Consider the following 27,607-nt stretch of genomic DNA (forward strand, 5'->3'; position numbering starts at 1 on the left):
CACGCACGGATCAAGTCAGAGCAACTAATAAAGGCAGGTAAGAAAAAAGGTAGAGATCCAGTGAAATGGAGGCTTGTCATCAGAAAAATATATAACATAGCTTTTATTTAGCTAGTTAAAATAGAAAGCTCCATATGAAAGGGCAACAGTGCAAGTCAATATTAATGACAAGACCGACACGTTTCCTACATTAGTCTTATTCATGGTCTCAATAAGACAAAGAATAAGACTAAAGTCGAAACACATTAAAAAATACTCGCCAAGTAACGAGCATCACAAGCACACTGATGCTCGAGCGAGTTACGAGTAGTGACGAGCACGCTTGCTCATCACTAGTGTTGAGCGATACCATCCGATATTCAGAAATATCGGATCGGATTGGATCGGCCCGATACACAAAAAGCATCGGGTATCGCCGATTCCGATACCGGAAGTCCCATTCAAGTCAATGGGACAGAAATATCGGAATTAAAAAAAAACCTTTCTTGCCTTGTACATCCTGTTCGGGAGGGGGGAAGAGTGTGGTCGGTGCGTGGGCGGACACTGTGCGTGTCTGTGTGTGTGGGCGGGGTCTGTGCGGGCCTCTCGGGGGTCTGTGCCGACTGGCGGGGGCCTGTGCCGGCTGCCGGTGGTCTGTACGGGCCTCTCGGGGGTCTGTGCCGACTGTCGGGGGCCTGTACCGGCTGCCGGTGGTCTGTACGGGCCTCTCGGGGGTCTGTGTCGACTGTTGGGGGCCTGTGCCGGCTGCCGGTGGTCTGTACAGGCCTCTCAGGGGTCTGTACAGGCCTGTCGGGGGCCTGTGCCGGCTGCCGGTGGTCTGTAGGGGCCTCTCGGGGGCCTGTGCCGGCTGTCGGTGGTCTGTGCCGGCTGCCGGGGGCCTGTGCCGGCTGCAGGTGGTCTGTGCGGGCCTGCCGGGGGTCTTGTGTGTGTGTAGGCATCGTCCGATGGGACTACAAGTCCCATCGGGCTATGCCTGCTACAATGACAGTGATTGACACATTGACCAATGATGGGACAGTAGTAGTCCCATCATCCGGCTAATGTGTTGAATGTAGAAGAAAAAAAAAAAACAACATACTACATACATACTACATATATACTGCATTCATACAACATACATACAGTCATATGTTAAAGTTTGGGCACCCCTATTAATGTTAACCTTTTTTCTTTATAACAATTTTGGTTTTTGCAACAGCTATTTCAGTTTCATATATCTAATAACTGATGAACTCAGTTATATTTCTGGATTCAAATAAGGTTTATTGTACTAACAGAAAATGTGCAATATTCATTTAAACAAAATTAGACCGGTGCAAAAGTATGGGCACCCTTATCATTTTCTTGACTCCTAACTACTTTTTACTGACTTCCTGAAGCACTAAATTGGTTTTGTAACCTCATTGAGCTTTGAACTTCATAGCCAGGTGTATCAAATCATGAGAAAAGGTATTTAAGGTAGCCACTTGCAAGTAGTTCTCCTATTTGATACTTCTATGAAGAGTGGCATCATGGGCTCCTCAAAACAACTCTCAAATGATCTGAAAACAAAGATTATTCAACATAGCTTTTCAGGGGAAGGATACAAAAAGTTGTCTCAGAGATTTAACCTGTCAGTTTCCACTGTGAGGAACATAGTAAGGAAATGGAAGAACACAGGTACAGTTCTTGTTAAGCCCAGAAGTGGCAGGCCAAGAAAAATATCAGAAAGGCAGAGAAGAAGAATGGTGAGAACAGTCAAGGACAATCCACAGACCACCTCCAAAGACCTGCAGCATCATCTTGCTGCAGATGGTGTCACTGTGCATCGGTCAACAATACAGCGCACTTTACACAAGGAGAAGCTGTATGGGAGAGTGATGTGAAAGAAGCCATTTCTGCAAGCACGCCACAAACAGAGTCGCCTGAGGTATGCAAAAGCACATTTGGACAAGCCAGTTACATTTTGGAAGAAGGTCCTGTGGACTGATGAAACAAAGATTGAATTGTTTGGTCATACAAAAAGGCGTTATGCATGGAGGCTAAAAAACACAGCTTTCCAAGAAAAACACTTGCTACCCACAGTAAAATTTGGTGGAGGTTCCATCATGCTTTGGGGCTGTGTGGCCAATGCCGGCACCGGGAATCTTGTTAAAGTTGAGGGTCGCATGGATTCAACTCAGTATCAGCAGATTCTTGACAATAATGTGCAAGAATCAGTGACGAAGTTGAAGTTACGCAGGGGATGGATATTTCAGCAAGACAATGATCCAAAACACCGCTCCAAATCAACTCAGGTATTCATGCAGAGGAACAATTACAATGTTCTGGAATGGCCATCCCAGTTCCCAGACCTGAATATCATTGAACATCTGTGGGATGATTTGAAGCGGGCTGTCCATGCTCGGCGACCATCAAACTTAACTGAACTGGAATTGTTCTGTAAACAGGAATGGTCACAAATACCTTCATCCAGGATCCAGGAACTCATTAATAGCTACAGGAAGCGACTAGAGACTGTTATTTTTGCAAAAGGAGGATCTACGAAATATTAATGTCACTTTTATGTTGAGGTGCCCATACTTTTGCATCGGTCAAATTTTGTTAAAATACAGATTGCACATTTTCTGTTAGTACAATAAACCTCATTTGAATCCAGAAATATAACTGAGTCCATCAGTTATTATATATATGAAACTGAAATAGCTGTTGCAAAAACCAAAATTGTTATAAAGAAAAAAGGTTAACATTAATAGGGGTGCCCAAACTTTAACATATGACTGTACATGCTACATACATACTACATATATACTACATTCATACAGCATACATACATACTACATATATACTACATTCATACAACATACATACATACATACTACATTCGTACAGCATACATACATACTACATACATGCTACATATATACTACATTCATACAACATACATACATACTACATATATACTACATATATGCTACATTCATACAACATACATACATACATACTACATACTACATACTATATACATGCTACATATATACTACATTCATACAGCATACATACATACTACATACTTGCTACATATATAGTACATTCATACAGCATACATACATACTACATATACTACATATATATTACATTCATACAACATACATACTACATACTACATACATGCTACATATATACTACATTCATACAGCATACATGCATACTACATACTACATATATACTAAATTCATACAGCATACATATATACTACATATATACTACATTCATACAACATACATACATACTACATACTACATACATGCTACATATATACTACATTCATACAACATACATACATACTACATACATGCTACATATATACTACATTCATACAACATACATACATACTACATACATGCTACATATATACTACATTCATACAACATACATACATACAACATGCTACAGACATACAACATACATACATACTACATACTGCTTGTATACTACATACTGCATACAATACATTCATACAATACATACATATAGACATACAGTACATATAACATAGAGTACATACTCACCATCAGTTGTCACTTTGATCCCCGAAGCCAGTGTCATCTGTGGAAAAATATGAAAATAACAAACAAACAATATACTCCCTGATCCGCAGAAATCCACACGTGTCCCACGCCGATCTCCCGTGGAGAACAGCAGCATCAGCTGATGCGACCGCTCTCTATGGGGCTCCAGGAATCCAGTGACGGGAGGTAGGTATCCTTCCGCACTGTATTCCTCCGCCACTGTAAAAAAATAGTCCCTGGTCTCACTTTATGGCAAAAGCTGCATGGGAACTTTCTCACACAGCAATGCCAAAAGTGAGACTAGGGACTTTTTTTTACAGTGGCGGAGGAATACAGTGCGGAAGGATACCTACCTCCGGTCATTGGATTATTGAAGCCCCTAGAGAGCAGTTGCATCAGCTGATGCTGCTGTTCTCCACAAGAGATCGGCGTGGGACCCTCGTGGATTTCTGCAGATCAGGGAGTATATGGCTTGTTTGTTATTTTCATATTTTTTCATAGATGACACTGGCTTCGGGGATCAAAGTGACAAGTGATGGTGAATATGTACTCTATGTTATATGTACAGTATGTCTATGTATGTATTGTATGAATGTATTGTATGCAGTATGTATGTAGTATGTACACAGTATGTAGTATGTATGTATGTTGTATGTCTGTAGCATGTTGTATGTATGTAGTATGTATGTAGTATGTACTATGTATGTATGTTGTATGAATGTAGTATATATGAAGCATGTATGTATGTTGTATGAATGTAGTATATATGTAGCATGTATGTAGTATGTAGTATGTAGTACGTATGTATGTTGTATAAATGTAGTATATATGTAGCATGTATGTAGTATGTATGTATGTTGTATGAATGTAGTATACATGTAATACATGTAGTATGCATGTATGTTGTATGAATGTAGTATATATGTAGCATGTATGTAGTATGTATGTATATTGTATGAATGTAGTATATATGTAGCATGTATGTAGTATGTAGTATATATGTATGTTGTATGAATGTAGTATATATGAAGTATGTATGTAGTATGTATGTATGTTGTATGAATGTAGTATGTATGTAGCATGTTTTTTTTCTTTTTTTTACATTCATCACATTGGCCGGATGATGGGACTACTACTGTCCCATCATTGGCTAATGTGTCAATCACTGTCATTGTAGCAGGCATTGCCCGATGGGACTTGTAGTCCCATCGGACGATGCCTGCACACACACAAGACCCCCGGCAGGCCCGCACAGACCACCGGCAGCCGCCACAGACCACCGACAGCTGCCACAGACCCCCCGAGAGGCCCGTACAGACCACCGACAGCCGGCACAGGCCCCCGGCAGCCGGCACAGGCCCCCGAGAGGCCCGTACAGACCACCGGCAGCCGGCACAGGCGCCCGACAGGCCTGTACAGACCCCTGAGAGGCCCGTACAGACCACCGGCAGCCGGCACAGGCCCCTGAGAGGCCCGTACAGACCACCGGCAGCCGGCACAGGCCCCCGAGAGGACCGTACAGACCACCGGCAGCCGGCACAGGCCCTCGACAGGCCTGTACAGACCCCCGAGAGGCCCGTACAGACCACCGGCAGCCAGCAGAGGCCCCCAAGAGGCCCGTACAGACCACCGGCAGCCGGCACGGAACCCCAACAGTCGGCACAGACCACCCGCAGTCAGCACAGACCCCCCCGCAGTCGGCACAGACCGCGCATCATGATGCGCACAGACCGCGCATCATGATGACATCATTTCAGCAGCCAATCACAGCCACAACACTGGCTCATTGCATTATGGGGACTTCTGATTCCGGTGTCCGATATTGAAAAAATATTGGTACTCGGTATCGGAATTCCGATACAACGAATATCGGCCGATACCCGATATTTGCAGCATCGGAATGCTCAACACTACTCATCACTAATGGGGAATTAAAGTTGGTACAGTAAGCATTCCCATGCAGCTGGAGAAGCTGAAGATTTACTGGGGAATGTGTGGAGAAACAGTAGGGAGAGGATGGAGGGGATGTTTGAGGAGACAGGATGAATAACAGAGGGGGGAAATGTGTGAAAAGATGGCATGGGGAGGGTGGGGGGAATATGTAAGGGGACACAAATGTGTAGAAGGTCAGTTGGAGGAGAATGAGAGGACAGTGTGGAGGAGAAATGTGTGAGGAGATAGTATGGGGTAGTAAAATATGAGTGGACAAAGTATAGATTATGGGTAGTGTGGGGAGGGCAATATAGAGAAAGTGAAGCATATTGGAACACTGTGAGGGCACAGGATGGAAAGTACAGCATGCAGAGGGCATTGTATGAGGAGGGGGCACAGTATAAGAACTGGGCAGTATAAGGGGAACACAGTGTGAAAGGACAATGTGAAGAGAGGGCTCAGTATGCAAATGAAAGGACAGTGTGGAGGCTATGTAGCATAAGAGGGACAGTGTAGGAGTCATATTTTGTGCAGAGAAAACAGTGAGGGGGCAATGATTATATGAGGACATAGCATAGGGCAGATTTTTTTTATTCTGGAGCATTATAATCATGCTTGTATTTTTAAGGGAACCTTATCGGAATGCGCAGTAGAAGATTGAGAGATGAGCTGTGGATGTGAAAAGTCATAGTGGTGTCTGGACAAGGTTGAGATGAAAAAAAAGAAAACATCTCCATTTAAAGAAGATGTCACCTATAAGGTGCCTAGATGTAAATGTTTATTTGTTATACTCCTAGCATCTCATCAGTACTGTGGTTCCTGTACAGTCCACAGTCTGATGATGGCTGGTAAGAACAACTCACAGTATCTCCTGTTGGCAGCGGATTATTCAGCATACTCTCCAAGCGTGTGACAACTGAGCTTCTTTATTCAGGAACAATCAGGAACAATCTGTTTAATAGATCAGGAATAAATCATTTGTGTGTTTCTATCTGTGCAGCATCTACAGCAGGCTGCTTCTCTCATACACAGACACAGGAAAAGACAGGAAATACAGTCACATGCTATCCCTGTGTGAGCCTCTGGGAGTTTATTTTTTTGTTCTAACTTTATAAACAGCATATAAATCTAGCAAATAAACACTCAGACAGGAATGGAATTATTGCACCAAACATATTTCAACACCCCCCACTTAACAACTACTTATACTGTTAGTCCTATTGCAGTTCTGAAGTCCACAAACTTCAGGGTAATGGCTTGCTGAAATGTTCCAAAAGTTGTTTCAAACAACTTACTTCTTGACTTGCATAAGTAGCAGACATATATTCTGCTTCTGTAGGAGATAATGTGACTGACACTTGCTTTCTGCTGGACCAAGAAATTGAATTTTCTCCTAACTTGAACAAGCAACCACTTGTTGATTTCCGATCACTTAAATCTCCATCCATATAACCTCTGATGAGATCTCCTGAAGCAGATATCTTCATATTTAGCCTTTGAGTTTCTTTAAGTTGAAGAATTCTCTTAACTGCATTTTAGTCTCTTTGGCATGGCTTGCTTACACATCGGCAGAGAATTCCAACTGTGGCTGTGATATCCGGACGAGTTATGGTTGCTATGTACAGAAGCGCCCCCACTGCTTGTCTGTAACTCTCATTGCTGGGTAGCAGATATTTTTCTCCTTCCAACTTTAAGTAGGATGGATCCATTGGTGTTGCCAAACCTTTGACTTCTGACATTCCAAACTGGTTTAGGATTGTGGGAATTTTAGAACTTTGGTTGAGAAGAAAACTCCCATCTTCGTCTCTCTCGTTTTGGATCCCAAATAATATGTCACATTTCCAATGTCCTTAGTCTCAAAGTGCTGGATGAGAATTTTACCTAGCTTTGCAATTTCCTTTTCATTGTGGTAGCTCAGTAAGGTCCCATGTCTGGAGTTGGTGAAGGGACTCCGTCCCCTCATTAGTGACATTTATCCACATCTGCTTCTCGTGGACAGGCAGCTTTTGCATCTCTTGCCATGACTGTGGCTCTGGTTCAGGAAGTATTCTGACCATATAAGAATGGCCTCTAGCTGGGATACATCTATTTGGCCTTTCTGATCTACTGACTGGAGGTCGACTTGGTTCTTCTGTGTCTTCCTTGGTGGCTTCAGAGTTTATCCACACTTCAGTGTTTTCCTTTTCGGCATCTGGGTTTGGTGATTGAGATTCTTGTTCTTGCTTCTTAGCTTGAATAATTGGTGTAACTTCATGGAATTTGAGTAATACAGAGTTTTCATCAATAATTACATCTCTGCTAATTGTTACTGTGTTGGTCTCTGGGTGCAGGATTCTGTATCCCTTTTGAGTTTCGCTATAGCCCACCAGGACTCCTTGCTTTGCATGTGATTCCCACTTAGAACGTTTTTCTTTGGGAACATACACAAACGTTTTGCTTCCAAATATCCTGAAATGCTTCAGGTTAGGCTTCTCGCTGTTTCATAGCTCATATAAAGTTTTATTTGTGGCTTTACCTGGCACTCTGTTTTGAAGATAGCAAGCTGTCATGATGGCTTCTCCCCAATACAATGTAGGTAGCTTCGCATCAAACAACTTACTTCTTCCACTTTCACAGAGAGTACGGTTCTATCTGCAATGTCATTTTGTTCTGGGTTGTATGGAATGGTAGTCTGGAACACGATTCCATCCTTTTTCAAAATGGTTTGCACCTTACCACTTGTATATTCGAATCCATTATCTGAATGCATGGCTTTTGGCATTCTTCCATATTTGTTAAACACTACAGCAAGATATTCTTCAAGTTTCTGTGGAACTTCATCCTTACTATGAAGCAGGTAGGCGACTGTAATTCTGAAGTAGTCATCAATAAATGTGAGAAAATATATTTTGCTGCTAGGAGTTTGAACACTCATTAGACCACATACAACTGTATGTATCAGATCCAGTGGCTGTGCAGATCTAGTGGTGCTTATTTTAGGAAAGGATTTTCTGGACATTTTCCCTTTAAGACAGCTAGTGCACTTCATCATCTGACAACACAGGTTGATTTAAATACCACTTGCAAGTCTTTCTTTGCATTTTAGCTGATAAAGTTCATCTTCAATTTTTCCTTCTGCAAGAGTGTGACCCTTCTTTGAGATGATGCAGCTGTTATCTCTACAAGTAACTACATTCCCCTCTTGAGCTTCTTTACTGACAGAAGATTGCTTTCAAGGCTGGGGACATAGAGAACATCCTCTATTAGGATCTTTCTGCTTTGTGCTGAGGAAACTGGACAGTGGAGGTAGCAATTTCCTACTCCTTCTGAAATCATATAGTGATCATTAGCTAAGATGAAATTTTCTGACTTGCTTTCATTAAAATCAGTGAAGAATCCTTGTTAGTTGTCATATGGCTGCTTGCACCAGAATCTATACACCAAATATGCTTTGCATATGGGCCTGTACTGGCATTAAATGCAGCTTCAAAACATGAACAATCTTCCTTTTCAGTTGTTTTAACCCTTTGATGACTGTTCTGCTTTTTAAGCTGACTCATTCTTGCTTTCCAAATTCTGCAGTTTGCTTTAAGGTGGCTGGGCTTTTTACAGACAAAACATTCACAAGTTTCTCTTAGATTGCTCATTTATTTAGTTAAATCCTGTGTCTTTAATGCTGTTTCTGTTCTAGATTGATTACTGCTGCTTACATGCTGCATTTTTCTCTTGAATTCATCCACAAGTTTGCCTTTAACATACTCTATTGTCAGCTCATCATCTGGCTGTGCATCTATTGCTGTCACAAGTGTGTCTTAAGTGTCTGGAAGACCATTTAATAGAAGTGCAGCAACATAAAAATCTTTAATTTCTTCTCCAATACCTCTGAGATGCTCCAGAATCTCTAGGGTGTTTCTTATATAGTCCTGCATATACTGTCCATCACTTAGCTTAGACTCATGCAGCTTTTTCATGAGATAAAGCTTATTGCTGAGATTTGATATTTCATGCACTTTCTGTAACTTATCCCACATCTCCTTTGCAGTTGCACACTAGAATATATACACAATCTAATTATAATCTACACTGAGGGAGATCGTGCTTTGTGCTTTCTGATCCTTCTCTTGCTAATCGTCTGGTAATGGATGAGGCACTTGTTCCTGAGTATATTTCCATGTACCTTCTCTCATGAGCAGCATCTTCATCTTGAATTTCCAGGACTGGTAGTTCTGGTTAGTGAGGCTTGGCACTAAGAACTTGATAGGATTGCTGCTAATGGACATCTTCTCTGTTGCTCTGTGCTGCATATGCTCTAGGCTTCTGTTGCTGTGTTACTCTAGGCCCATAACCTGTTGGCAGCGGATTATTCAGGATTAGTCTGTGCCGACTGTCCGGGGGTCTGTGCAGGCTGCGGGAGTCTGTGCAGGCATCGTCCGATGGGACTACAAGTCCCATCGGGCGATGCCTGCTACCATGACGGTGATTGATACATTAGCCAATGATGGGACAGTAGTAGTCCCATCATCCGGCTAATGTGTTGAATGTAAAAAAAAATACATACTACATACATACTACATGCTACATACATACTACATACATGCTACATACATGCAACATACATACTACATACATGCTACATACATACTACATATATACTACATGCATGCAACATACATACATACTACATATATACTACATGCAACATGCATACTACATATATACTACATATATATTACATGCATGCAACATACATATATACTACATATATACTACATGCAACATGCATACTACATATATACTACATGCATGCAACATACATACATACTACATATATACTACATGCGACTTGCATACTACATATATACCACATATATACTACATGCATGCAACATACATATACTACATATATACTACATGCAACATGCATACTACATATATACTACATGCATGCAACATACATACTACATATATACCACATGCATGCAACATGCATACTACATATATACCACATATAAACTACATGCATGCAACATACATACATACAACATATATACTACATGCATGCAACATGCATACTACATATATACCACATATATACTACATACATGCAACATACATATACACTACATATATACTACATGCATGCAACATACATATACTACATATATACTACATGCAACATGCATACTACATATATACTACATGCATGCAACATACATACATACTACATATATACCACATGCATGCAACATGCATACTACATATATACCACATATAAACTACATGCATGCAACATACATACATACTACATATATACCACATGCATGCAACATGCATACTACATATATACCACATATATACTACATGCAACATACATACATACAACATATATACTACATGCATGCAACATGCATACTACATATATACCACATATATACTACATACATGCAACATACATATACACTACATATATACTACATGCATGCAACATACATATACTACATATATACTACATGCAAAATGCATACTACATATATACTACATGCATGCAACATACATACATACTACATATATACCACATGCATGCAACATGCATACTACATATATACCACATATAAACTACATGCATGCAACATACATACATACTACATATATACCACATGCATGCAACATACATATATATACAACATATATACCACATGCAACATACATACTACATATATACTACATGCATGCAACATACATATATACTACATGCAACATACATACTACATATATACTACATGCATGCAACATACATACTACATACATACTACATATATACTACATGCATACTACATATATACCACATGCATGCAACATACATATATACAACATATATACAACCTGCATACTACATAGATACCACATGCATGCAACATACATATATACTACATATATACTACATGCAACATACATACTACATATATACTACATGCATGCAACATGCATACTACAAATATACTACAGGCATGCAACGTACATACATACAACATATATTCTACATGCATGCAACATGCATACTACATATATACCACATATATAATACATACATGCAACATATATACTACATGCAACATGCATACTACATATATACTACATGCATGCAACATACATACATACTACATATATACCACATGCATGCAACATGCATACTACATATATACCACATATATACTACATGCATACTACATATATACCACATGCATGCAACATACATATATACAACATATATACTACATGCATGCAACATACATATATACAACATATATACCACGTGCAACATACATACTACATACATACTACATATATACTACATGCATGCAACATACATATATACTACATGCAACATACATACTACATATATACTACATGCATGCAACATACATACTACATACATACTACATATATACTACATGCATACTACATATATACCACATGCATGCAACATACATATATACAACATATATACTGCATGCATGCAACATGCATATTACATATATACCACATATATACTACATGCATGCAACATACATATATACTACATATATACTACATGCAACATACATACTACATACATACTACATATATACCACATGCATGCAACATGCATACTACATATGTACTACATATATACTACATGCATGCAACATACATACATACTACATATATACCACATGCATGCAACATGCATACTACATATATACCACATATATACTACATACATGCAACATACATATATACTACACACAATTAGAGTTGAGCGATACCATCCGATACTTCAAAGTATCGTATCGGATGGTATCGGCCGATCTTTAAAAAAAGTATCGGTATCGCCGATTCCGATACCGGAAGTCCCATTCAAGTCTATGGGACTTCCGGTATCGGAATAAGAAAAACCCTTTCCTGCCCTTGTACAGCCTCTCTGGGGTCTGTACGGGCCTTTCGGGGGGCTGTGCCGGCCTGCCAGGGGGTCTGTGCAGGCTCCGGTGGTCTGTGCCGGCCTGCCGGTGGTCTGTGCAGGCTCCGGGGGGCTGTGCCGGCCTGCCGGGGGGCTGTGCCGGCCTGCCAGGGGGTCTGTGCAGGCTCCGGTGGTCTGTGCCGGCCTGCCGGTGGTCTGTGCAGGCTCCGGGGGGCTGTGCCGGCCTGCCGGGGGGCTGTGCCGGCCTGCCGGGGGGCTGTGCCGGCCTGCCGGTGGTCTGTGCAGGCTCCGGGGGTCTGTGCAGGCATCGTCCGATGGGACTACAAGTCCCATCTGGCGATGCCTGCTACCATGACAGTGATTGACACATTAGCCAATGATGGGACAGTAGTAGTCCCATCATCCGGCTAATGTGTTAAATGTAAAAAAAAAAAAAAAAAAAAAAAATTACATGCTACATTCATACTACATACTACATACATGCTACATTCATACTACATACTACATACATGCTACATTCATACTACATGCAACATACATACTACATATATACTACATGCATGCTACATATATACTACATGCATGCTACATACATACTACATGATACATACTACATATATACTACATGCATGCTACATACATACTACATATATACTACATGCATGCTACATACATACTACATGCTACATGCATGCTACATACATACTACATACATGCTACATATATACTACATACATACTACATATATACTACATGCATGCTACATATATACTACATGCATGCTACATACATACTACATATATACTACATGCATGCTACATACATACTACATGCTACATGCATGCTACATATATACTACATACATGCTACATATATACTACATACATACTACATATATACTACATGCATGCTACATACATACTACATATATACTACATGCATGCTACATACATACTACATGCTACATGCATGCTACATACATACTACATACATGCTACATATATACTACATACATACTACATATATACTACATACATACCACATACATACTACATGCATGCTACATATATACTACATGCATGCTACATACATACTACATATATACTACATGCATGCTACATACATACTACATGCTACATGCATGCTACATACATACTACATGCTACATACATACCACATATATACTACATACATACAATACATTCATACAATACATACATAGACATACAGTACATATAACATAGAGTAACATACTTACCAATACTTGTCACATTGTTCCCCGAAGCCATTGTCGTCTACGGAATAAATATTAACATAACAAACCACAAAAATACTCACCCACGATCCGAAGCAGTCCACGAGTGTGTCCCACGACGATCTTGGGTAGAGAACTGCAGCATCAGCTGATGCTGCCGTTCTCTACGGGCTGCAGGAATCCAATGACGGAAGGTAGGTATCCTTCCGCACTGTATTCCTCCGCCACTTAAAAAAAAAAAAAGTCCCTAGTCTCACTTTATGCCATTGCTGTGTGGGAATTTCCCACACAGCAATGGCATAAAGTGAGACTAGGGACTTTTTTTTTTTTAAGTGGCGGAGGAATACAGTGCGGAAGGATACCTACCTTCCGTCATTGGATTCCTGCAGCCCGTAGAGAACGGCAGCATCATCTGATGCTGCAGTTCTCTACCCAAGATCGTCGTGGGACACACTCGTGGACTGCTTCGGATCGTGGGTGAGTATTTTTGTGGTTTGTTATGTTAATATTTATTCCGGAAAGACAATGGCTTCGGGGAACAATGTGACAAGTATTGGTAAGTATGTTACTCTATGTTATATGTACTGTATGTCTATGTATGTATTGTATGAATGTATTGTATGTATGTAGTATATATGTGGTATGTATGTAGCATGTAGTATGTATGTAGTATGTATGTAGCATGCATGTAGCATGTAGTATGTATGTAGCATGCATGTAGTATATATGTAGTATGTATGTAGCATGCATGTAGTATATATGTAGCATGTATGTAGTATGTATGTGGTATGTATGTAGCATGTAGTATATATGTAGCATGCATGTAGTATATATGTAGTATGTATGTAGTATGTATGTAGCATGTATGTAGTATATATGTAGTATGTATGTAGTATATATGTAGCATGTATGTAGTATATATGTAGTATGTATGTAGTATATATGTAGCATGCATGTAGTATATATGTAGTATGTATGTAGTATATATGTAGTATGTATGTAGTATATATGTAGCATGCATGTAGTATATATGTAGTATGTATGTAGTATATATGTAGCATGTATGTAGTATGTATGTAGCATGCATGTAGCATGTAGTATGTATGTAGCATGCATGTAGTATATATGTAGTATGTATGTAGCATGCATGTAGTATATATGTAGCATGCATGTAGTATGTATGTGGTATGTATGTAGCATGTAGTATATATGTAGCATGCATGTAGTATGTATGTAGTATGTATGTAGTATGTATGTAGCATGCAGTATGTATGTAGTATGTATGTAGTATATATGTAGTATGTATGTAGCATGCATGTAGTATGTATGTAGCATGTATGTAGTATGTATGTAGTATATATGTAGTATGTATGTAGCATGTAGTATGTATGTAGCATGCATGTAGTATGTATGTAGTATTTTTATTTTTTTTTTTTAACATTTAACACATTAGCCGGATGATGGGACTACTACTGTCCCATCATTGGCTAATGTGTCAATCACTGTCATGGTAGCAGGCATCGCCCGATGGGACTTGTAGTCCCATCGGACGATGCTTGCACAGACCCCCGGACATCAGCACAGCCCCCCGGCAGGCCGGCACAGCCCCCCGGCAGGCCGGTACAGACCCCCACAGGGTGCACAGCCCCCCGGCAGGCCGGCACAGCCCCCCGGCAGGCCGGCAGAGACCCCGGGCAGTCCACACAGCCCCCCGGCAGGCCGGCACAGCCCCCCGGCAGGCCGGCAGAGACCCCCGGAAGGCCCGAAATGACGGCGCATCATGATGCGCACACACCGCGCATCATGATGACGTCAGGCCGTCAATCAACTGAACTTCCGATTCCGATGCCGAATTCCGATATTGAAAAAATATCGGAAGTCGGTATCGGAATTCCGATACAGCAAGTATCGGCCGATACCCGATACTTGCGGTATCGGAATGCTCAACACTACACACAATACATTCATACAATACATACATATAGACATACAGTACATATAACATAGAGTACATACTCACCATCACTTGTCACTTTGTTCCCCGAAGCCATTGTCATCTGTGGAATAAATATTAAAATAACAAACCACCAATATACTTACCCCTGATCCGCAGAAGTCCACGAGTGTCCCACGATGATCTTGCGTGGAGAACAGCAGCATCAGCAGATGCTACCGTTCTCTACGTGCTCCAGGAATCCAATGATGGGAGGTAGGTATCCTTCCGCACTGTATTCCTCCGCCACTGTAAAAAAAAGTTCCAGCGTGAGAAAGCTGGGTCTCCCTCAGAGGTCATGGATCTTCCAGCAGGACAATGACCCAAAACACACTTCAAAAAGCACTAGAAAATGGTTTGAGAGAAAGCACTGGAGAATTCTAAGGTGGCCAGCAATGAGTCCAGACCTGAATCCCATAGAACACCTGTGGAGAGATCTAAAAATGGCAGTTTGGAGAAGGCACCCTTCAAATATCAGGGACCTGGAGCAGTTTGCCAAAGAAGAATGGTCTAAAATTCCAGCAGAGCATTGTAAGAAACTCATTGATGGTTACCGGAAGCGGTTGGTCGCAGTTATTTTGGCTAAAGGTTGTGCAACCAAGTATTAGGCTGAGGGTACCAATACTTTTGTCTGGCCCATTTTTGGAGTTTTGAGTGAAATGATCAATGTTTTGCATTTTGCTTCATTCTCTTTTGTGTTTTTTTCTTTTAAGACAAATTAAATGACGATAATAATACCAAAGAATTTGTGTTTGCAATCATTTTCAGGAAGAAACTGAGTATTATCTGACAGAATTGCAGGGGTGTCAATACTTTTGGCCACAACTGTATGTATGTTGCATGCATGTAGTATATATGTAGTATGTATGTTGCATGTAGTATATATGTAGTATATATGTATGTTGCATGTAGTATATATGTGGTATATATGTAGTATGCATGTTGCATGCATGTGGTATATATGTAGTATGTATGTATGTTGCATGCATGTAGTATATATGTAGCATGTATGTAGTATGTATGTTGCATGTATGTAGCATGTATGTAGTATGTATGTTGCATGTATGTAGCATGTATGTAGTATGTATTTTTTTTTTTTTTTTAACATTCAACACATTAGCCGGATAATGGGACCACTACTGTCCCATCATTGGCTAATGTGTCAGTCACCGTCATGGTAGCAGGCATCGCCCGATGGGACTTGTAGTCCCATCGGATGATGCCTGCACAGACCCCCGCAGCCTGCACAGACCCCCGGACAGTCGGTACAGACCACCGGCAGGCCGGCACACCCCCCCGGCAGGCCGGTACAGACCCCCGGCAGTCGGCACAGACCCCCGGGCAATCGGCACAGACCCCCGGCAGGCCGGCTCAGACCCCCGGAAGGTCCGTACACCCCCCGGGAGGCTGTACAAGGACAGAAAAGGGGTTTTCTTATTCCGATACCGGAAGTCCCATAGACTTGAATGGGATTTCCGGTATCGGAATCGGCGATACCCGATACTTTTTTTGTATTGGGCCGATACCATCCGATCCAATATTTTAGGGTATCGGATGGTATCGCTCAACACTATTCAGGATACTTTCCAAGCGTGTGACAACAGAGCTTCTTTATTCAGGAACAATCAGGAATAATATGCTTAATAGATCAGGAATAAATCATTTGTGCATCTCTATCTGTGCAGCATCTATAGCAGGCTGCTTCTCTCACATACAGACACATGAAAAAACAGGAAATACAGTCACATGCTCTCCATGTGTGAGCCTCTGGGAATTTTTTTTTGTTCTAACTTTATAAACAACATACAAATCTTGCAACTAAACACTCATAGACAGGAATGGAGTTGTTGCACCAAACATATTCCAACACTCCTATCAAAGATCGCAGGGGTCTTAGCTGAATCCATTATGCTGTTATCTTTTTGTCATGAGCAGCCATCTGCTTCCCTCTATTGTCCGGACAATCACCCAGTTGACCAATGATTAATGGAGGAGGCTGCGGCTGTTTCCATTTAAGCTGTTTATCAAAGAACTACAATCCCATAGCTCTATGCCTCCATTGCAAGAACTGTAACAGGACTTTAACATTCTCTTGCACCATTTATAATACTGGTGCCTTGCTATGTCACAGATGAGCCATTAGGGCAACTCAGACAAAAGGACATAGGTGTGATTCACTTCTGGTGGTAATCTAATTTTGGTGGGTTAGTGGAGCAGTAGAGGTTCATTGTTGTAGCCATCACTTGGCCCTCTAAATGTGGCTATATTACATCCATGTGATTGAGGCAGATTTAGTAAACTGTCTTAAACAAAAAAGTTTTTTTTTTGCTTTAAGCAAGCAATAACAATACAGATTTCATTTTTCAAAAGCACAATTAGAATAAAAAATAAGTATAATAAACAATAAATATTAAAGGGAATTCAGTATGCTGAATAATCCGCTGCCAACAGGAGATACTGTGAGTTGTTCTTACCAGCCATCATCAGACTGTGGACTGTACAGGAACCACAGTACTGATGAGATGCTAGGAGTATAACAAATAAACATTTACATCTAGGCACCTTATAGGTGACATCTTCTTTAAATGGAGATGTTTTCTTTTTTTTCATCTCAACCTTGTCCAGACACCACTATGACTTTTCACATCCACAGCTCATCTCTCAATCTTCTACTGCGCATTCCGATAAGGTTCCCTTAAAAATACAAGCATGATTATAATGCTCCAGAATAAAAAAAATCTGCCCTATGCTATGTCCTCATATAATCATTGCCCCCTCACTGTTTTCTCTGCACAAAATATGACTCCTACACTGTCCCTCTTATGCTACATAGCCTCCACACTGTCCTTTCATTTGCATACTGAGCCCTCTCTTCACATTGTCCTTTCACACTGTGTTCCCCTTATACTGCCCAGTTCTTATACTGTGCCCCCTCCTCATACAATGCCCTCTGCATGCTGTACTTTCCATCCTGTGCCCTCACAGTGTTCCAATATGCTTCACTTTCTCTATATTGCCCTCCCCACACTACCCATAATCTATACTTTGTCCACTCATATTTTACTACCCCATACTATCTCCTCACACATTTCTCCTCCACACTGTCCTCTCATTCTCCTCCAACTGACCTTCTACACATTTGTGTCCCCTTACATATTCCCCCCACCCTCCCCATGCCATCTTTTCACACATTTCCCCCCTCTGTTATTCATCCTGTCTCCTCAAACATCCCCTCCATCCTCTCCCTACTGTTTCTCCACACATTCCCCAGTAAATCTTCAGCTTCTCCAGCTGCATGGGAATGCTTACTGTACCAACTTTAATTCCCCATTAGTGATGAGTAGTGTTGAGCATTCCGATGCTGCAAATATCGGGTATCGGCCGATATTCGCTGTATCGGAATTCCGATACCGAGTACCAATATTTTTTCAATATCGGACACCGGAATCGGAAGTCCCCATAATGCAATGAGCCAGTGTTGTGGTTGTGATTGGCTGCTGAAATGATGTCATCATGATGCGCGGTCTGTGCGCATCATGATGCGCGGTCTGTGCCGACTGCGGGGGGGTCTGTGCTGACTGCGGGTGGTCTGTGCCGACTGTTGGGGTTCTGTGCCGGCTGCCGGTGATCTGTACGGGCCTCTTGGGGGTCTGTACAGGCCTGTCGGGGGCCTGTGCCGGCTGCCAGTGGTCTGTACGGGCCTCTCGGGGGCCTCTGCTGGCTGCCGGTGGTCTGTACGGGCCTCTCGGGGGTCTGTACAGGCCTGTCGAGGGCCTGTGCCAGCTGCCGGTGGTCTGTACGGTCCTCTCGGGGGCCTGTGCCGGCTGCCGGTGGTCTGTACGGGCCTCTCAGGGGCCTGTGCCGGCTGCCGGTGGTCTGTATGGGCCTCTCAGGGGTCACTCATTTTTAGTAATATCATGTAAAGATATCACCCAATTGTGCATCCCATAAGGATTCTATTAGGACTTTTGATTCCCCCCGACCCCGCACCTTTGATGCATAAATACCTTTTTTATCTTGGTGGAGATGTATGGAAATCGTCGCGGTCCGGTCCGATGGGCGGGGCTTATTCGCCTTCTCCCCCCCTCCTCGGCTTGCTGAATGTAATCTATATCTGTGAATATCACAGATGCCTTTGTTTTCTGCGCTTGCGCATTGAAAAGGCCTCTGGCGCTTGCGCAGTATTCTTTGCCCAACCGTGGGCGAAGCATATAATCGGTACTGCGCATGTGCCGGTATTTTTCAGTGCAGTCTATGCCCCGGAAGTGTGTCATGCATGTGCAGATGCTAAACGCTTGTGTTTAGCGGGAATGCGAATGCCAATTCCCCATGCGTATTTCCCGCGGCAGGGAGTTGCGGAATTGCCGTGGAAATTTCCGCGGCAATTCCGAATGTGTGCACATAGCCTTAGTCTTAAATCATCAAATCAGGGTGGTTACAAACTATATCTGGCAGCTAGAAGTAATCGCTAGGGGTTTAAATAGGGTGAGTCTCAGCACAAGACTCACCCTGCAGTAAAACATAAGTTCCCTGTCTGAGTTAGACCACAAGTCACAGCCAGACTAATTTAAAACAAGACTGTGCCTGCATCCCTCAATGCCTTCGTCAAAGGAAGCACAGTGTCACCTAGTCGCAGAGGCAGAGGTCATAGGATATGGTTAGGACAAACTTAATAGGCTGATGGGCAGGACTTTAACAGCGCTACTATCACAACAGAAATGTTTGTAAGGCTAGTTTCACACTAGCGTTTATGAGCGCAGCGATGGCCTGCGCACGGCCGCCGCTAAGCCCCGCCCCCTGCCGCGCCTCCGCCGGTAGCTCCGCCTATGGTGCATGACGCTGCATGCGCCCTGCGTCCCCTATCTTTATCACTGGGGGCGCAGGCCGTGCGCAATATGCATTTGGCGGCGCATGCGCCTTTTTGACGATGCGCCGGCGCAACCAAACTGCAGCAGGTTGCGTTTGGCGCAGGTCGGCGCACCGTCAAAAGGACGCATGCGCCGCCAAATGCATATTGCGCACGGCCTGCGCCCCCAGTGATAAAGATAGGGGACGCAGGGCGCATGCAGCGTCATGCGCCGGTAGGCGGAGCTACTGGCGGAGGCGCAGCAGGGGGCAGGGCTTAGCGGCGGCCGTGCGCAGGCCGTCGCTGCGCTCATAAATGCTAGTGTGAAACTAGCCTAAGCATGCAAAAAAAGCAATGGTACCTTCTCCTCTGACCATTACCTTGGTATAACACCATAGCCCAAATTCATCAAGGCGTTTTCTCCAGTATTCTGCAGTAAAACTCCATGAAATGTCATGAAATATTTGCGCAGCTCAAAAATGAGCGAACATTTTGCAATTTTCTTATATCAATCTTGAACAGCTTCACCAAATTCGGTGAAAGTGCGGTGAGAAAGGGCTCAGAGGAGCTCACTGGACAAAATCATCATAATTTGCATCACAATAGTGGCACAACTAATGCCAGAAATGCATGCCAGGTCTTGGCTGGAGTAACATTTCTGGCGAAGGTGCACGGCAGTTGTAAGATGCGCCAAATTCTTTAGATCTCTTAATGAATTTGGGGCATCTGAATCCAAATCTCCTTCCATTAAGACTGGCTTTCCAAAAGTCAATCTTAGAGTATGTGTACATGCCGGCTCGCCCTCTTTTGAGTGTTTGGCAGCATTTTTTCTTGAAAATAAAGTTTGAGATTTCTTCATTATTGAAAACTACCATTAAAAAGACAGCTTAATAATGCAGAAAAAAACACTAAAAGTCCAGCATCACATGATTTCAGACTGTTCTTAGTTAATTTCCCAGAGTTCCTTACTTCTCGACACTCTCCAAAGACCTTTAGTAATTACAGAATGAGTGCATTCAACATGACAGCACCAGTCCAGCAGTCTCTGTGGCCTAAATGGGCAACCATGGCCTGCAGTGTCCCCAGACTTGTCTCCTATTGAGCAGATCTGGCACGTGCAAAAGGCGCTGCCAGCAGAGGATCTTGATAATTTACTTGTCTAACTGCATTCAATGCAGCAAAACATTCCTCAGACAACCGTTAATAACCTTATTGATAGCAGCCAAGACATGTGGGGGGATTTCTGCATGTGGCACTTATACCTTATACACTAGACTGAATAAATCGAGTTGATATGAAAATGTTGTCTATCCATTCTGTGATTTCCATAATTCCATGACTTTTCCTTCTTGGTGTTACAATTTTTGACAGATATTATTATGTAGGAGGGTATTGTATTTGTTGAAAACCCTCTTTACACGGCTTTGATAAAATTATTGGTTGCTATGGGCAACACAGACGTCTTTCTTTCTTTCTTTTAGACAGTTTTCATACATATGCCCTCATGTATCAGTCTCTCAGAACACATTAGTGAAAAATGTCTGTTTTGCAGCTTTAGGCAAATTCTTATAAAATCTTGCAAAGTCCTTGATTTATCTGCTCTTTATATATATATATATATATATATATATATATATATATATATAACACTCAATCACTGCGGCAGAAAATCGAAAGACAATGCAAATATTTATGCAGTTCAACATATGAAAAGTACAGAGGCTCATCCTATTATTCTTGCCATATAAAACAATTTATAACAATGCGTAAAGCTTGAACATTCAGCACATAGCTGCGCTTTCTTCATCCTTCAAGAACATAACCTCTGACAGCGACATGCCTTCCAACGGTCCAGTACAGTGTACACAGCTCTTCTTACACCAATACTTGCTTGGATTTCTTATTACAATATTTATGTAGGAGTAGAAATAATATATGTATATAGTCATCAGATTACCCCATAGTATCTGACTCATCATGTGTCATCCATGCTTGTGTAGAACCAGATGAAATGGAACACTTTGTAAAAGTAGGTGATGGAGGGATAGATAGATAGATAGATAGATAGATAGATAGATAGATAGATAGATAGATAGATAGATAGATAGATAGATAGATAGATACCACTAACCACGAGCGGAGAAAATGTTTTGGTGTGATCATTCACAATCTCTGAAAAAAGGCGAAGAAAGCAAAAATTCTGCCGGAGTATATAAACTTTTGAGCACAACTGTAGATAGATGATAGATATCAATTCATAAAAAAATCAATTTATAATAACCTCAGTAATCACTAGAGATTATATATATAATGCTGCTATAAATCCTATATCATTCATATTCTAACATACCATTTCTGACCAATTTAAATAAAGGGAATATAAGAGACATCTTTGTTTAAACCCAGTGGAGACACCGTTTTTAATTTGTAAATGCACTAGACTTCTTTCCTCAAGATTTTCTCAAGATCAAGATCTCCCCCCTTGGGGATTCCCAAATTTTTTCTATCCTCTGAAATTTGACTGCCTTAGCATTACTTCCATATTTGTCCCATACATGTCTAGAAATAGGAGTATCTTCTTTCTCCTTATGTCTCCTATATGCTCCAGAATTCTCTTCCTGAACTGACCACTGGTTTTGCCAACCTGTGATATTTGTATTTTGATGTAACCCCTTCTCCAGTGCTGGACTGGCCATTGGGCAGTTCTGGCATTTTCCAAAGGGGCCGTCCCCTACTGTGTGCCGCTCCCTCTGCAGGAGTACCTTTGATGTGGTGTCAGGACAGGAGCCACTCAAGAGCAGGAGAAGGAGGCGCAGCCTCAACTGCTCTTTTCATGTGAGTAGCAGCGGGACAGGATACAGCAGTCAGGAGGAAGGGCAGAGACAAGCTGGGCCGGGGCAGGGAGGCATTTATCCCCAAGCCATCTCCCAGATTCCAGGGTAACCATCACCTTGGTGCTCTTTACCTGGCGTGTAAAGAATTAGTAGCATCCTCAGCTGTGGGCATTGTAGTCCTCAGGCTGCCACAGCCGCTATATAATGAGCCGGCAATCAGCGGGCTGTAAACTACAACTCCCAGCATGCATAGCGCCACGGCTGAGCTTCCAGTGATACAGCTGTGTTGCCCTTCCTCGGGTGCAGTCGCTGTGTGACACACTTTATATGTCAGATGAGCTCTTTTTAAAGTAACGCTGGCAGCGGGCACTGTGGGCGGACATGGGTCACAGCAGGACATCAAGCTCCTTCAGGGCACTGGAGTTCTTCCAGCATCAGAGGGCACTGGAGCTGCTTGTCTTCAACTTTCCCCTCATCCTGATAATCTTGATCATCTGGCTCTTTAAGAACCGTCACTTCAGATTTCTCCATGAGACAGGCAGAGCCATGGTTTACGGTGAGTGACATCTGCAGCTGGCAACCCTCTGCACAGCCAGTGATGGTCCTGGGTGGATGGCATGCTGCAATGTCCAGCACTCCATAGGTTAATGTTAGTGCAGGGCAGACAGGAAGAAAGCCCAGAGCTGCCATCCTGCTTTCTATGTCAGGAGGGCTGTAGATGGTGTGCAGCACCAGACTGGGACTTGGACTATTAGTGGCCCATACTAGGAGCCAGAACATCTGCACACAACTTCTGACTTCATGTTAAAGGGATCACTAGGGATGAGCTTTCCGAAATTGAAATATCGGAAATCGGCCCGATATTTGCGATATCGGAATTCCGATTTCCGATTCCGATATTTTTTTCACATCGGAAATCCCTACTAACCATAAACATAACCCTAAACCCTAACCCTACTAATCTTAACCCCTAACCGTAACCCTACTAACTATAAACATGACCCTAACCGTAAACCCTGACTCTACTAACCCTAACTAACCCTAACCTCTAACCCTTACCCTAACCCTAACCCCTAATCCTTACCTAACCCTAACCCTAACTAACCCTAGCCCTAACCCTACTAACCCTAAACCCTAACCCTACTAACCCTAACCCCTAACCCTTAACCTAACCCTAACTAACCTTAACCCCTAACCCTAACCCTACTAACCATAAACCCTAACCCTACAAACCCTAACCCTTAACCTAACCCTAACTAACCCTAACCCCTAACCCTACTAACCCTAAACCCTAACCCCTAACCCTACTAACCTTAACCATAACCCTAACTCACCCCATCCCCTAACCCTAACCCTACTAACCATAAACATAACCCTAATCGTAAACCCTGACTCAATTAACCCTAACTAACCCTAACCCTAACCCTACTTACCCTAACCCTAACCCTTACCCTAACACTACTAACCCTAACCAAAACCCTAACTAACCCTAACCCTACTAACTATAAGCATAACCCTAACTGTAAACCCTGACTCTACTAACCCTAACCCCTAACCCTTACCCTAACCCTTACCCTAACCCTACAAACCCTAACCATAACCTTAACTAACCCTATCACCTAACCCTAACCGTACTAACTATAAACATAACCCAAACCGTAAACCCTGACTCTACTAACCCTAACTAACCCTAACCCCTAACCTGTATCCTAACCCTACTAACCCTAACCCCTAGCCCTTACCCTAACCCTAACCCTACTTACCCTAACCATAACCCTAACTAACCCTAACCCCTAACCCTAACCCTACTAACCCTAAACCCTAACACCTAACCCTACTAACCTTAACCATAACCCTAACTCACCCTATCCCCTAACCCTAACCCTACTAACCATAAACATAACCCTAATCGTAAACCCTGACTCAATTAACCCTAACTAACCCTAACCCTACTTACCCTTACCCTAACCCTACTAACCCTAACCAAAACCCTAACTAACCCTAACCCTAACCCTACTAACTATAAGCATAACCCTAACTGTAAACCCTGACTCTACTAACCCTAACCCCTAACCCTTACCCTAACCCTAACCCTACAAACCCTAACCATAACCTTAACTAACCCTATCACCTAACCCTAACCCTACTAACTATAAACATAACCCAAACCGTAAACCCTGACTCTACTAACCCTAACTAACCCTAACCCCTAACCTGTATCCTAACCCTACTAACCCTAACCCCTAGCCCTTACCCTAACCCTAACCCTACTTACCCTAACCATAACCCTAACTAACCCTAACCCCTAACCCTAACCCTACTAACCCTAAACCCTAACACCTAACCCTACTAACCTTAACCATAACCCTAACTCACCCTATCCCCTAACCCTAACCCTACTAACCATAAACATAACCCTAATCATAAACCCTGACTCAATTAACCCTAACTAACCCTAACCCTAACCCTACTTACCCTTACCCTAACCCTACTAACCCTAACCAAAACCCTAACTAACCCTAACCCTAACCCTACTAACTATAAGCATAACCCTAACTGTAAACCCTGACTCTACTAACCCTAACCCCTAACCCTTACCCTAACCCTTACCCTAACCCTACAAACCCTAACCATAACCTTAACTAACCCTATCACCTAACCCTAACCCTACTAACTATAAACATAACCCTAACCGTAAACCCTGACTCTACTAACCCTAACTAACCCTAACCCCTAACCTGTACCCTAACCCTACTAACCCTAACCCTAACCCCTAGCCCTTACCCTAACACTAACCCTAACCATAACCCTAACCCCTAACCCTAACCCTAATAACTATAAGCATAACCCTAACTGTAAACCCTGACTCTACTAACCCTAACCCTAACCCCTAACCCTTACCCTAACTCTAACCCTACTAACCCTAACCATAACCCTAACCCCTAACTCTACTAACTATAAGCATAACTCTAACCGTAAACCTTTACTCTACTAACCCTACCTAACCCTAAACCCTAACCCTTACCCTAACTCTACTAACCCTAACCCTAACCCCTAACCCTTACCCTAACCCTTACTCTACTAACCATAAACCCTAACCCTACCCCAACTAATCCTGACCAAAAGAAAAAACACAGCTGTTAAGAAGATGGTGACCAGTTTTCCTGCTATAGCTTTCGCTCTGTGCATTTTTCTTGCATTTTTTTGCTCCTCTGCCTCTGCAATCTCCTTCCCCATTATCCTGAGGTGTTTCCCCTCCATTTTAACCATTATATAGCACTGTAGTGGTCATTTTGTAATTCCGATTTTTTTCTCCCATTGACTTGCATTGATATCGGAAATCGGAAATTCCGATATCCGATATTTTTTCAATATCGGAAATCGGAATTCCGATACGATATCGGGCAATATCGCTCATCCCTAGGGATCACCAATCTCTGCAAATGACATCCCTTCAAAGGGTACTTTTTTCCCTATCATATGAGTCCCCCACCCAGCGTTCAGCTGAGCACCGTGCCCCTCATACTGATCTGATGCCCTCGGAGAGTGAAGGAAGTGGAGTCTGGACTTCCTGTGCGCCATACCCACTTTCTGAGGAGTGCCGATCTGTACTGGGGATGCTGATCTATACTGAGGAGCGCTGATCTGTACTGGGGGTGCTGATCTGTACTGAGGAGCGCCAATATGTACTGGGGGTGCCGATCTGTACTGAGGAGTTTTACATTGCTGTGCACTAAGTTCATGCTTATCGGCAGGTTTGTGGCTCTTTTTCAGGTGGGGGTGCCTGCCACAATTTGCCTGAAAAAGATGTTGTGTACGCATACCCTTACGTTGGTTCTGCAGCCACAAAATACATGCATCCCAACATGAAAACGATCTGTCCAGTCTAGAGATGAGCGACTGTGCCTTTTTTAGGGTCGAGTCGGGTTTCATGAAACCCGACTTTCGCAAGAGTCGGGTCGAACGAAATCGTCCGACTATAGGGAAAAGTCAGAGGCTGACTGAAACATGAAACCCAATGCAAGTCAATGGGGAAGCAAAGTCGGCAGGGAGTGGAGGACAGTAAACACACCTACAGTGCCCATTTCAATGCCAAAAACATCAATTCTTTTTACTGAAGCTTGTCAACCTTAATTTACTTCATAATAATAGTTATGCATTGAAAACTGGGGGTTATTTGGCTAAAGTTGTGGGGGGGGGTAGGGCTGTCTCCAGGTTTTCGTGTGCCCTGGGCCAAAGAGTGTCAGTGCACCCCTTTA

Source organism: Dendrobates tinctorius, unplaced genomic scaffold, assembly GCF_039654945.1.
Source record: "Dendrobates tinctorius isolate UK_male_01 unplaced genomic scaffold, ASM3965494v1 ptg000021l, whole genome shotgun sequence".
NCBI classification, from domain to species: Eukaryota; Metazoa; Chordata; class Amphibia; order Anura; family Dendrobatidae; genus Dendrobates; species Dendrobates tinctorius.